Source organism: Capra hircus, chromosome 21 (genome assembly GCF_001704415.2).
Source record: "Capra hircus breed San Clemente chromosome 21, ASM170441v1, whole genome shotgun sequence".
In the NCBI taxonomy this organism is placed as follows: domain Eukaryota; kingdom Metazoa; phylum Chordata; class Mammalia; order Artiodactyla; family Bovidae; genus Capra; species Capra hircus.
Window position 1 is genome coordinate 44,985,728 of NC_030828.1, and position 14,689 is coordinate 45,000,416.

The window sequence follows — 14,689 nt, forward strand, 5'->3', positions numbered from 1 at the left end:
TTAAACTTCCCAGAGTAGATCCCTGGTGACCTCAGCCACTAATTGTTATGTAAGTATGTGGTTAGTAGCTCAGTCATGTCCAACTTTGCAACCCCATGGACTGTAGCCTACCAGGCCCCTCTGTCCATGGGATTTTCCAGGCAAGAATACTGGAATGGATTACCATTTCCTTCTCCAGGGGATCTCGACCCAGGGATCAGACCTGCATTGGCAGGCAGGTTCTTTACCACTGAGCCACCTAGGAAGCCTCACTAATTGTTACAGAGGATTCAAAAATCTTGGAATGTCTAAGGCCAATACATTCCATGTTCTTGTTTACAGCGGGTGAGTCTGGTGCTGTTGATGTTAACTCAGGCAGGTGAGCATGGCTGCTGGTCTAATACCAATCCCTGTAGTCAGCTGCTCCTGTTCCTGCAGCCAACAGGCCCGCAGAAGGGAAGCAATGTGAACTTGTGACCACTAGATGCAGGAAACTTCACCAACCACATCCTCTTTAGAACTGAGTCATGAGTTGTACTGTGTCCTAAAAGGGAAGCAGAGTTCTTCCGATTCTGAGGCTGCTGCCCTGGGATTACCCATCCAGATCAACTCGGCTCTATAAAGGTGCTGCTTTCATTTTGAAAGTGGAGTCTGTGAAGAACTGCTCCCCTGAAGAGACTCTGAACTTCTGTACTCTACGGCCTTGAGTAGCTTCACCCTCCTGGAATCGTGGGTGAGAGACACAAATAACGATTTTTCTATAAGAAAATATCTTCTAGTGTAGAAAGTGGAAATATACTCATTTGTTAAGAAAAATGTTAATACAAAATCTAGATGAATTTAAGAAGTAGTTTTAAGTGAACCAATATTGGTTATTTTATACTTAAAAGAACTGGAAGAAACAGAGATGAGTTTTAAGTGTAAACATTCAGTGCTTTTTGGTTTTAAGTATGTAAACATTCAGTGTTTTTAACAGAGTCTTGGATTGACAACAGGGTTAACATGGAAGTCTTATTCAAATGCTAAAAACAAATGTTAAAACTAAAAATTTTTACCCAAAGGGCATTTTGATCAACTCCTAGTAAGAAATATGCAGTTGGATACTGACATTCAGAGGGGTATGTCCAGACATTCATGAATATGAAGTTCTTTGGGTAAACATACGGCTTTCCTTCTTTTAGTACCCACATGAAGAAACATCTTTTACTGTTTAGATTACATGAACAACTGGCTAGGTACTCAGCTCCCTCACTAGCCCCAAATCTAACATTCAGATACGTGCCACAATCAAATTACTATATTAAGGATCTTTGGGTCTCTTAACGGAGAAGGCAATGGCACCCCACTCCAGTGCTCTTGCTTGGAAATCCCCATGGATGGAGGAGCCTGGTAGGATGCAGTCCATGGGGTCTCGAAGAGTCGGACACAACTGAGCGACTTCACTTTGACTTTTCATTTTTATGCACTGGAGAAGGAAATGGCAACCTACTCCGGTGTTCTTGCCTGGAGAATCCCAGGGACAGGGGAGCCTGGTGGGCTACCATCTATGGGGTCGCACAGAGTTGGACACGACTGAAGCGACTTAGCAGGGTCTCTTAAAGAATCAAAAATGCTAAGGTTAAATATATTCTGACAATCAATAATCACAAAATACAAGAAACACATCCTAACAGCTAACATGATAATGGCACTTCGACTGAAACCATGAGTGATCCTAGGATGACTATTAACCTTCATTTATTTTACATTCTGGAAAATCCAACTAATTTGTACATTTCTCTGCTTCCCTGTCTCAGCAGTTTCTCTGAACAGGAAACCCTGTTCAGTGTGTGCAAGCCTAACACAAAAAAAATTGTGTAAAGAATATCTGCCGAAACTGGTGAGTAAACGTCTAAGTTCTTGTGGGGCATTTCTGGAATGGGCCATGGTGGTTTAGTTGCTAAGTTGTGTCCAACTGTTGTGACCCCATGGACTAGAGCTCGCCAGGCTCCTCTGTCCATGGTATTTTCCAGGCACTTTGACAGCATCTTCTTTTAGGATTTGAAATAGCTCAGCTGGAATCCCATCACCTCCATTAGCTTTGTTCACAGTGATGCTTCCTAAGGCCCACTTGACTTCACATTCCAGGATGTCTGGCTCTAGTCTAGTGATCACACCATCTTGGTTATCTGGGTCATGAAGATCTTTTTTGTATAGTTCTTCTATGTATTCTTACCACCTCTTAATATCTTCTGATTCTGTTAGGTCCATAACCATTTCTGTCCTTTATTGTGTCCATCTTTGCATGAAATGTTCCCTTGGTATCTCTAATATTCTTGAAGAGATCTCTAGTCTTTCCCATTCTGTTGTTTTCCTCTGTTTCTTTGTATTGATCACTAAGGAATGCTTTCATATCTCTCCTTGCTATTCTTTGGAACTCTGCATTCAAATGGGTATATCTTTCATTTTCTCCTTTGCCTTTCTGCTTCTCTTCTTTTCTCAGCTATTTGTAAGGCCGCCTCAACCATTCTGCCTTTTTGCATTTCTTTTTCTTCAGGATGTCTTGATCACTGCCTTCTGTACAATGTCACGAACCTCCGTCCATAGTTCAAATCAGATCTAATCTCTAATCTATTTGTCACTTCCACTGGATAATCATAAGGGATTTGATTTAGGTCATACTTGAATGGTCTAGTGGTTTTCCCTACTTTCTTCAATTTAAGTCTGAATTTGGCAATAAGGAGTTCATGATCTGAGCAATAGTTAGCTCCCGGTCTTGTTTTTGGTGACTATATAGAGCTTCTCCATCTTTGGCTGCAAAGAGTATAATCTGTCTGGTTTTGGTATTGACCATCTGGTGATGTCCATGTGTGGAATATTCTCTTGTGTTGTAGGAAGAGGGTGCTTGCTATGACCAGTGTGCTCTCTTGGCAAAACTCTTATTAGCCTTTGCCCTGCTTCATTTTGTACTCCAAGGCCAAATTTGCCCATTACTCCAGGTATTTCTTGACTTCCTACTTTTGCATTCCCCTATAATTAAAAACATCATCTTTTTTTAAGTGTTAGTTCTAAAAGGTCTTGTAGGTCTTCATAGAACCGTTCAGCTTCTTCAGAAGTACTGGTCGTGGATTTGGACTTGGATTACTATGATATTGAATGGTTTGCCTTGGAAATGAACAGAACATTCTGTCATTTTTGAGATTGCATCCAAGTATGGCATTTCAGACTCTTTTTTTTTGACTATTAGAGCTACTCCATTTAAGGGATTCTTGCCCACAGTAGTAGATGTAATGGTCATCTGAGTTAAATTCACCCATTCCAGTCCATTTTAGTTCACTGATTCCTAAAATGTGGATGTTCACTCTTGCCATCTCCTGTTTGACCACTTCCAATTTGCCTTGATTCATGGACCTCACATTCCAGGTTCCTATGCAATATTGCTGTATTTACAGCATCAGACTTTTACTTTATTTACAGCATCAGACTTTTACTTCCATCACCAGTCACATCCACAACTGGGTGTTTTTGCTTTGGCTCCGTCTCTTCCTTCTTTCTGGAGTTATTTCTCCACTGATCTCCAGTAGCATATTAGGCACCTACCGACCTGGGGAGTTCATTTTTCAGTGTCCTGTCTTTTTGCCCTTTCATAGGGTTCTCAAGGCAAGAATACTGAAGTGGTTTGCCATTCCCTTCTCCAGTGGACCACATTTTGTCATAACTCTCCACCATGACCTATCCGTCTTGGGTGGCCCTACACCACATGGCTCATAGTTTCATTGAGTTAGACAAGGCTATGGTCTATGTGATCAGATTGGTTAGTTTTCTGTGATTGTGGTTTTCAGTCTGTCTGCCCTCTGATAGAGAAGGATAACAGGCTTATGGAAGCTTCCTGATGGGAGAGACTGACTGAGGGGGAAACTGGGTCTTGTTCTGATGGATGGGGCCATACTCAGTAAACCTTTAATCCAATTTTCTGTTGATGGGTGGAGCTGTGTTCCCTCCCTGTTGTTTGACCTGAGGCCAAACTATGGTGAAGGTAATGAAGATAATGGCGACCTCCTTCAGACTGTCCCATGCACACACTGCTGCACTCAGTGCCCCCAACCCTGTAGCAGGCCACTGCCAACCCACACCTCCACTGGAGACTCCTGGACAGTTCAGTTCAGTTGCTCAGTCGTGTGCAACTCTTTGCAACCCCATGAAACGCAGCACGCCAGGCCTCCATGTCCATCACCAACTCCCAGAGTTCACTCAAATCTACATCTATCAAGTCAGTGATGCCATCCAGCCATCTTATCCTCTGTCGTCCCCTTTTCCTCCTGCCCCCAATTCCTCCCGCCCCCAATTCCTCCCAGCATCAGAGTCTTTTCCGTTGAGTCAACTATTTGCATGAGGTGGCCAAAGTACTGGAGTTTCAGCTTTAGCATCATTCCTTCCAAAGAAATCCCAGGGCTGATCTCCTTTAGATGAGCCTCCTTTAGGCTGGTTGGATCTCCTTGCAGTCCAAGGGACTCTCAAGAGTCTTCTCCAACACCACATTTCAAAAGCATCAATTGTTCGGCGCTCAGCTTTCCTCACAGTTCAACTCTCACATCTATACATGACCACTGGAAAAACCATAGCCTTGACTAGATGGACCTTTGTTGGCAAAATAATGTCTCTGCTTTTGAATATGCTATCTAGGTTGGTCATAACTTTCCTTCCAAGGAGTAAGACTCCTGGACACTCATGGACAATTCTGGGTCAGTCTCCTGAGGGGTCACTGTGCCTTTCTCCAGGGCCTGGCACACACAAGATTTTGTTTGTGCCCTCCAAGAGTCTGTTTCCCAGTCCTGTGTAAGTTCTGGCGCCTCTATTGTGGGTAAATGGCAGACTCCTCCAAGAGGGCTTATGCCATACCCCAGTCTGCTCTACCCAGAGCCCCTGTCCCTGCAGCAGTCCACTACTGACCTGTACCTCTGCAGGAGACACTCAAACACAGTTCTGGTTCAGGCTCTGTGGGATCTCTGGGTCCTGGTGTGCACAAGGTTTGTTTGAGCTCTCTGAGCATCTCTGGTGGGTATGGGTTGGATTCTAAACTCAATTTTGTTTAGAATCATTTCACGATTTCCATATGCCAGCAAATTTGGAAAACTCAGCAGTGGCCATAGGACTGGAAAAGGTCAGGTTTCGTTCCAATCCCAAAGAAAGGCAATACCAAAGAATGCTCAAACTATAGTACAATCACAGTCATCTCACATGCTAGCAAAGTAATGCTCAAAATTCTCCAAGCCAGGCTTCAACGGTACATGAACTGTGAACTTCCAGATGTTCAAACTGGATTTAGAAAAGGCAGAGGAACCAGAGATCAAATTGCCAACATCCGTTGGATCATCGAAGAAGCAAGAGAGTTCCAGAAAAACATCTAATTTTGCTTTATTGACTATGCTAACGCCTTTGACTGTGTAGATCCACTGGAGAGTAGCGATCCACTGGGGAAAGAATACGCTTTCTGAAAATGGCGCTCCACAATGATTCTATATCCACATGCAAAAACATGGATCTACTAATAGATACAGACCATCATCTGTCACAGTTAACTTACATTGGATCATTAAGTTAAACTTCACTTAATGTGAAACACCAAACTGTAAGACTTCTAGACAATAACATAAAATCTAGGTGACCTTGGGTTTGGCAATGAGCTTTTAGATAAAACACCAAAAGCACAATCCATGAAAGAAAAAGTTGATAGACTTTTAAAATTGAAAACTTCTATGAAGACACTTTAAAAAGACAAGGCCAGACTGGAACATGCATGTGTTTGGTGTCCAAAGAATACCAAGGACTGGTATCCAAAATATATTAAGATTCTTTGTATGTGTGTGCATATTAGTTACAAAGAATTCTCAAAGCTCAACAATAAGGAAACAGACACCCAATTTAAAAGTTCACAAAAAATCCTAACAAATACCTCACTGAAGAAATATAGATAGTAAAGAAGCATGTGAAATACACCCAACATCCTATGTCCTCAGGAATTTCACATTAAAACAATGAGATACCACACTACACATCTTTTAGAATGGAAAACTTTTTTTTAAATCAATACCAACTGTTGATGAGGCTTCAGAGCATCATAAAAATGTAAGAGCAGTACAGAGCAATAAGCAGTAAGAATTCCGGTAAGAATGCAAAATGCAACAACTTTAGGAGACAGTACAGCAGTTCCTTACAAAGGTAACCACACTCTTATTATAACATCCAGCTATGCCCACCCACACAAAAGCTTGCACACAAATGTTTATAGCAGCTTTATCCATAATTGGCCCAAAACTGGAAGCAACCAAAATAATCTTCATTAAGTGAATGGAAAACAAACTGGTACACCCAGACAATGGAGTAGTATTCAGTGGTAACAAGAAAATGAGCTATCAAGCCACAAAAGACATGGAGGAAACTTAAATGCATCTTTAAGTTGTGAAATGCATCTTTAAGTAAGTGAAAGAATCCAGTCTGGAAAAGCTACACAGTGTATGATTTCAACTATAAGACATCCTGAAAAAGACAAAACTATATAGAGACAGTAAAAAGACCAGTAGTTGCCAGGAGTTTGGAAGGGGTATGTGGGAGAATAGGGGAGAGTGGGGAGGAAAGACTGGTGGAGAACAGGTTTAGGGCAGTGAAACTATTATTTGATACTGTAATGGTGGATACGGGACATTATGCATTTGTTAAAACCCATAGAAATGTACAACACAAGGAATTCCCTGGCAATCCAGTGGTTAGGATTCGGAGCTTTCACTGCCATAGCCAGGGTTCAATCCCTGGTCTGGGAATTAAGATCCTGCAAGCCACGTGGCTCAACCAAAAAATAAATATAAAAAAGAAATGTACAACATAATGGTAAACCTAACTTTAAGTATGGACTTTAGATCATGATAATGTATCAGTATTGGTCCATTAATTGTAACATACATCACACTAATGCAAGATGTTGATAACAGGGAAAAGGTGGATGTGGGAAGCTGGATGTTAATGGGAACTCAGTACAATTACCACTAGATTTTTCTGTAAATCTAAAACTTTCTAAAAAATAAATCTTACTAATTTTTTAAATGTAAAATGTTAAAAAAATGTAAAATGTTCATAAATTTTAACAAATTTATAAATTTCTGGTTATAAATAATTTCTCACTTATTTTTAATGTATTTTTAAAATGTTTTCCAGTGGATTAGTTTTTATTCATAGAATCAGACAAAAATTAAGCCCTGAATTCTAAAAACCCTATACTGAAAAGCACAATTTTTTTTTTAACTTGAAGTTCCAGTCCTACTAAGAGCAAACAGGCCTAAATTTTCCCAGTAAAATACCAAAAGTGAAGGTATGGGTAGTCATACCCATTTTTGAAGTGTTCACACATCCTAGCATATTACCTGGAGAGGAGCCCTGCTCATCTGGTCATGTGCTGGTCAAGACTCCTCGTGTGAACCCTGTGTATGACACTGGCTTTTCTCAGTTCCAGACCACAGGAAAGCCCTAACCCAGGTGGCCTAAACTCGGCACACACATGAAGTGTGTTCCCATTCCCCCGGGGAAAACTGTGAACGCTACACATAATGCAGGTGCCTCCGAAGGGGAAACAGAGTCTCCAGAATTCCCTGGTGCACATTCTCACCTTTCTCATTCGTTGTCCATCTGACTGACCTCAGCTGGAGTGACCCTTCCTTTAAAAGAGAGGGTCCTGCCTTTCTTGGTTTTAAAGCACACCATCAGATGGGTGTTGGTGCTTGCTTCTGACTCAAAAAGAACCTCCAAGGTAACAATAAGCACGATTTGCTCAATGATACCCCTACACAAGAAGGAAATCACTGAACTCGATGTGGTTTGAAATTCTGTGTAATACCACTTACCTATGCCCACATCCCATGAGAGTAAGCAGTGAAGACTTTTAAACTGAAATGTGTTAGATTGACTGTTCTTAGCCAGAATTTCACATCAGAACCACCAGAGGAACTTTTCCCAAGTGTACAAGCCTGGCCCCCTGCCTTGATCTCTCACATCACAGAGGGTTCTCAGGAGGCTGCTTTGGGCATGTGTATTTTGAGGATGCTACCCAGGCAGGTCTGGTGTTTGCTAATCATTAGGAAACGCTATAAGAGGTAACTGCAGGTAGCCTGGTCATAGTCAAGGGTATTTGGGGCTCATCCCACCTTTACCCCTCTTTTGGTCAGTGAGCAGCTTACTAGTGTGCTGAGGAGGCAAGCAGTTTTCCAGGAACTGACCCATATGCCTTAGGTTCTTGTCATCTGTGCCTTTGCTGATCTCATCCTTGACTCCTAAAGCCGGTCAGGGGACAAAAGATGCAAATATTCAACAATAATTAACCTCTCTGGGCAGCTCCGCTTGTGGCAACCTCAGCCTGGGGGCCCCTTGCAAAGGCTCCAGGCAGCTCTAGTGGGGCTTTCTGCAGACCAGCCCCTCCTGTGCAATATTAGGGCTCCTCCAGATCCAGGGGGACATGGAGGGAACACGGGAAAGTGCTTGCAGGAGAAGAGAACGTGCCACTGTCCCAGAAGGCAAGTGGTGTTACCGAAATTTTGATGAAGTTGTTGATGCTTCTTTTGAGCAGCTACCACAAGATTGTCTGCATGACAGACATCAACAACTAACCTTATTTCAGGAGTTGACCTGAAAACCTCAGAGTTAATCCAATCATGTAGGTTTTTACCAAGAACTGCAGTGATTAATCCTCTACTGGGTACTACTGGAATGAGGGTGAAAAGGAGAAGCAGAAGAAGAACAGGACAGACCTAGTTTCCCTGGTCAGAGTAGGGATGAACCAGGGGCAGTCCCATCTAAGAGACTCAGAGTGCCCGCCTGAGCTTGGGTTTTCCAGGGATAGAAGCTGAGAACAGCACCTTGGTTATCATCTGGATCTAGCTGGTTAGTTGGTAACCCCCATCAGAGCCATGTTCGCCTTGGTCGTATAACTGGAGTCACTCTCCTTAGGCAGACTCCAGGGGCCTGACAGTCACTGGGGATCTTCATAAGTTCTTGCCAAGACTGAAGGCAAAAAAGCTGAAGATAGCCATGCTGGTGTTCCTTAAGTAATATAGGTCAAGCTCTAAGTTTCGGATGGACTCATCAGACAATCCCATGGATGGAGGAGCGTGGTAGGCTGCAGTCCGTGGGGTCATTAGAAGTCAGACACAACTGAGCAACTTCACTTTCACTTTTCACTTTCATGCATTGGAGAAGGAAATGGCAACCCACTCCAGTGTTCTTGCCTGGAGAATCCCAGGGACAGGGGAGCCTGGGGTCACACAGAGTCGGACATGGCTGAAGCAACTTAGCAGCAGCAGCATCAGACAAAATCGCCTCCCTCTGCAAAAGTAGCTCATTGATCCTGACAGAATGGCTACAGAGACTCTCTGTTGCAGGGTGACCTGGAGAAGGCCACCAGCTTCTTTGTGCCTCTGTGTCCAGCAGCCTCCTGAGAAAATGAGCTCCGAGAGGGACCAGGGGAGGAGTGCTGTTTTGCGATTGCCATGGGAGTGTACCATCTCCTGTCAATGCGAGGAAAGTCCCCTTAGTTCTTACTGATGACCAAAAACGTGGGGCCTCCAAGTCAGACCCTGCCTTGAGGCCCGGGGACACGGCGATGAACAAGGCCACGTGAGCTAAGCCTCTCCGGGGACTAAGAATTCTGGCCCTTGCAGCTCTTGCAGAGTGTCTCCTCCAAGTGAGCTGAGAGAAATTTGTGGCAGCTTCACTTCCTGTCTGCATCTAGCAGGGCAGGGGCTTGCTCCCCTTCACAGAAGCAGATTGGGCACAGAGGCCTCTTGTGTAAAACCAGGCTCCAGGCCCCCTTCTAGACAAGCTCTGCAAGGGGCATCCCCAGGGACCATTGGCCACCTGCCCAGGAGGAGTGAGCAGATGCCTGTAACAACTCCGACTGTCACATGCATAGTACACTCCTTTCCTTCCACACACTATGCGGACATCCCTTCTGGGATGGCTTTTCTTCTCTGTGTTCTTAAAAAACAAAACATCATTGTAAAACAGGGAATAATGCAGCTTCTTCTGAAGCAGGACAGGCTGCACGCGCTCACTGCTCCTTTCCCATTTCTGAAAAACCCCAGTCCTAAGCCTCCCTTACCCAAAGTGGAGGAGGTGGGCAGCTGATGGCCTTGGATGCAGGGGCTTTCCAGGGAAGGAGATAAATAGTCACAGGAACCTCTGTCCAAAAACTTGGACACAGGACAACATAGCAAAACTGGGAGTGGGGAAATTCCTGCTGAAAAGGTCAAAGCCAACAGCTCCAGCCATGAAATCAGAAGCTGCTTGCTCCTTGGAAGGAAAGCTATGGACAAATGTAGAGGGCGTACTAAAAAGCAGAGACATTACTTTGCCAACAAAGGTTCGTCTAGTCAAAGCTATGGTTTTTCCAGTAGTCACATATGGATGTGAGAGTTGGACCATGAAGAAGAAAGTGAAAAAGGATGAAAGTGTTAGTCCTTTAGTCATGTCCGACTCTTTGGAACCCCATGGACTGTAGCCCACTAGGCTCCTCTGTCCATAGAATTCTCCAGGCAAGAATACTGGAGGGGGTTGCCACTTCCTAAAGAAGGCTGAGTGCCAAAGAACTGATGCCTTTGAATTGTCATGCTGGAAAAGACTTTTGAGAATCCCTTGGACTGCAAGGAGATCAAACCAGTCAATCCTAAAGGGAATCAGCCCTAAATATTCAGTGGTAGGACTGATGGTGAAGATGAAGCTCCAATCCTCTGGTCACCTGATGCGAAGAGCTGGCTCATCTGAAATGACCCTGATGCTGGGAAAGATTGAAGGCAAAAGGAGGGTAACCCAGGATGAGATGGATAGGTAGCATCAGTGACTCAACGGACATGAATCTGAGCAAACTCTGGGAGATAGTGAAGGACAGGTGTGGCTGGTGTGCGACCCCATGAATTGCAGCACGCCAGGCCTCCCTGTCCATCACCAACTCCCAGAGTTCACTCAGACTCACGTCCATCGAGTCCGTGATGCCATCCAGCCATCTCATCCTCTGTCGTCCCCTTTCCTCCTGCCCCCAATCCCTCGCAGCATCAGAGTCTTTTCCAATGAGTCAACTATTCGAATGAGGTGGACAAAGTACTAGAGTTTCAGCTTTAGCATCATTCCTTCCAAAGAAATCCCAGGGCTGATCTCCTTCAGAATGGACTGTTTGGATCTCCTTGCAGTCCAAGGGACTCTCAAGAGTCTTCTTCAACACCACAGTTCAAAAGCATCAATTCTTCAGCACTCAGCTTTCTTCACAGTCCAACTCTCACATCCATTCATGACCACAGGAAAAACGATAGCTTTGACTAGATGGACCTTTGTTGGCAAAGTAATGTCTCTGCTTTTTAATATGCTATCTAGGTTGCTCATAACTTTCCTTCCAAGGAGTAAGCGTCTTTTCATTTCATGGCTGCAATCACCATCTGCAGTGATTTTGGAGCCCCCAAAATAAAGTCTGACACTGTTTCCACTGTTTCCCCATCTATTTGCCATGAAGTGATGGGACCAGATGCCATGATCTTCGTTTTCTGAATGTTGAGCTTTAAGCCAACTTTTTCACTCTCCTCTTTCACTTTCATCAAGAGGCTTTTTAGTTCCTCTTCACTTTCTGCCACAAAGGTGGTGTCATCTGCATATCTGAGGTTATTGATATTCTTCCTGGCAATCTTGATTCCAGTTTGTGCTTCTTCCAGCCCAGTGTTTCTCACGATGTACGCTGCATATAAATTAAATAAGCAGGGTGACAATATACAGCCTTGATGTACTACTTTTCCTATTTGGAACCAATCTGTTGTTCAATGTCCAGTTCTAACTGTTGCTTCCTGACCTGCATACAGGTTTCTCAAGAGGCAGGTTAGGTGGTCTGGTATTCATTCCCATCTCTTTCAGAATTTTCCACAGTTGATTGTGATCCACACAGTCAAAGGCTTTGGCATAGTCAATAAAGCAGAAATAGATGTTTTTCTGGAATTCTTTTGCTTTTTCCATGATCCAGCAGATGTTGGCAATTTGATCTCTGGTTCCTCTACCTTTTCTAAAACCACCTTGAACATCTGGAAGTTCACAGTTTACATACTGCTGAAGCCTGGCTTGGAGAATTTTGAGCATTACTTTACTAGTGTGTGAGATGAGTACAATTGTGCAGTAGTTTGAGCATTCTTTGGCATTGCCTTTCTTTGGGATTGGAATGAAAACTGACCTTTTTCAGTCCTGTGGCCACTGCTGAGTTTTCCAAATTTGCTGGAATATTGAGTGCAGCACTTTCACAGCATCATCTTTTAGGATTTGAAATAGCTCAACTGGAATTGCATCACCTCCACTAGCTTTGTTCGTAGTGATGCTTTCTAAGGCCCACTTGACTTCACATTCCTCTTAAATGCTTTCAAAAGTTTCAAAAGTGTCCTGACCTTCCAAAATATGAGAACGTTTTCACCCAAGTAATGGGGTTAGCAAGGCAGAAGCCAGCCTGCAGTTACAGAGCCTCCCTCAGCTAGAGCAGAACCAGTGTGGCCCTGGGCAACCTGCAAAGCCACATTTGCTGCTCAGCCTAGGAGCCAAATCCCTGCTTCTTTCTGGATGAAGAGGTTCCTTCCTGGGCACCCCCCATTGCTCGTCTGCCCGCAACATGCACAGGCCGCAGCCTTTCCTCAGGCGGGACCCTAGCCTTCAAAACAAGGGCTGACCTGGCTCCAGATTCTCCTGCTGAACAAAATGGCATTGGGGAGCCAGCCTCTCTGACCCTGCATGAACCCGAAGCCTCCTGGAGCTCCGAGGGGAACCTGGACTCCTGTCGACTCCCACTCACCTCCCCTTCCAGGCAGGGCCTGCAAAGCAATGCTTGGTTCAGCCTGTCCCCCAGCTATGAGGTCCCTGGAGCCTGCTTCCCTCCCCCCACACCCCACCCCTCTCACCTCACCCAGGGTGTCCTGAGGACCTGGGTGGGGTCGATGGAGGGGGGCCAGAGGACAGGTGCCTCACCCAGTGAGTGTGAGTCAAGGCCAGCTGGGAGGGCGGGGCCGAGGTGGAGGAGCTCTGGGGACAGCAGGAAGGAAGGGGAAATGGAACCTTCTCCATGGCTGCCCAGGTCCTCTGGAGCTCTTTCTCTGGGCTGAGCCAGGAGACCCTGAAGAGGGTCACCCTGATAGAACGTCCAGGGATCTTCCACCTTCTCTTCACATCCTTGTCGGAAGACTGTGTCCTCTTGAAGCCTACCTGTGCAGGAGAATTTTGCAAATTGCCCATGGCTTTGTCACCTGTGGGAAACTACACAGGTCATCTTACAAACCAGCCTGCTTATCAGGTGACTGGAGCCAAGAAGATTGCAGGCCTGGGGTGGGGAAATCCCATCTAGCATGGCTTCCTTCCTTCCCCCCTCTGACTGGACCTCACAGGGGTGGGGCAGCCTTTCTGGACCTGGCACCCAGGCTGCTGGGCTCTCTGCCAGGTGTCCAGGGGACACCCTTCCTGCCACCTGGTTCCCTCTCGTCTTCCTGGGGCACAGGGAACCTGAGGCTCCTGCTCTGGAGACTACGTGGAAAACACCTGTATTTGCAGGGCCTCAAAACATCCTGCTCCAGCCTGGCTTCCTGTGAGAAGCCGAGCAGTAACGTTGGTTACTTTGGACTTCATGGAGTATGTCCTGCTGGTGGGGCCCTTACCAGCCTAGGACTGAACAGTAGGCAATGCAAAGGTGCCCATGAATGTGCTCCCTCAAGGCCCTGGGCCCAGCAAAGGACTATATTCATCAGTATGAATCCTGCCTGTGAGTGTCTGCACCTGAGCGTTACTAGTGACAAATTTAAAATCTTGATATGCTGGTGGAATGCTGCTTGATTTGTTTAAACAAACGTGGGTCGTTTTTGTTTTTTCAGATTCTCAGCCTATTTTAGAGGGTTGTTGGACCTCCTTTATATGCAGAAAATAGGTCTGTCTTCTCTCATTTCCTAATGGCCTTTGCATCCTGGGCTTCCCTGGTAGCTCAGTGGTAAAGAATCCGCCTGCAATGCAGGAGAGGCGTGTTTGATCCCAGGGTCAAGAAAATTCCCTGGAGAAGGGAATGACAACCCACTCCAGTATTCTTGCCTAGGAAATCCCGTGGACAGAGCAGCCTGGAGGGCTACAGTTGATGGAGTCACAAAAAGTTGGACATGACTGAGCAACTGAGCACGCACGACTGAGCGCGGTCCACGTCCTACCCAATGAACACGTCACCCAAGCCCACAGTCAGGCCAGTTCCCAAGAATAAAGAGAAAAGGAGGGCGGCCTGGTCTCCATTCCCCTCCCCTTGAAGTTGTTCAGCTCTGCTGCTCCCAGTGTCTGCCCTGCCCGCCCTGTCCCCCCCCCCCCCCCCCGCATGCAGCCAGGGCCTGCCTGGAGCCCGGTGCCCCCTCCAGGTGCGGCTCAGGGGCCAGAGTGCTGTGGGAATTTTCCATCTGACTCTGCAGCCCTGTCGGCTCCTCCTCAGATCATTATCCTGCCACTGACACCAGGCGGGTTGGGCAAGCTTCCCTGCAGGGCCTGGACCTGCTCAGCCCAGGCTTCTGCTCTGCAGCTCACAAGGGCAGGAGCGGGTTTCGGGCCCCAGGTACCCTGCACCCAGCCTCTGCCCAGGCCTGTTTCCTCCTAGCCTCCTGCTCTCTTATTTCCTTCGGCTTTCCCTCTGGGCGGCTTCTGACTCTTCCAAAAA

General features: G+C 45.7%; 1 long non-coding RNA gene across 1 annotated transcript; it reads left to right on the top strand.

Moving 5' to 3' along the window:
* Positions 575 to 14,237, top strand: LOC108638466. The gene is made up of 3 exons (XR_001919825.1): positions 575 to 712; positions 1,779 to 1,858; positions 14,090 to 14,237. It is a non-coding gene; the product is annotated as an uncharacterized LOC108638466 (long non-coding RNA).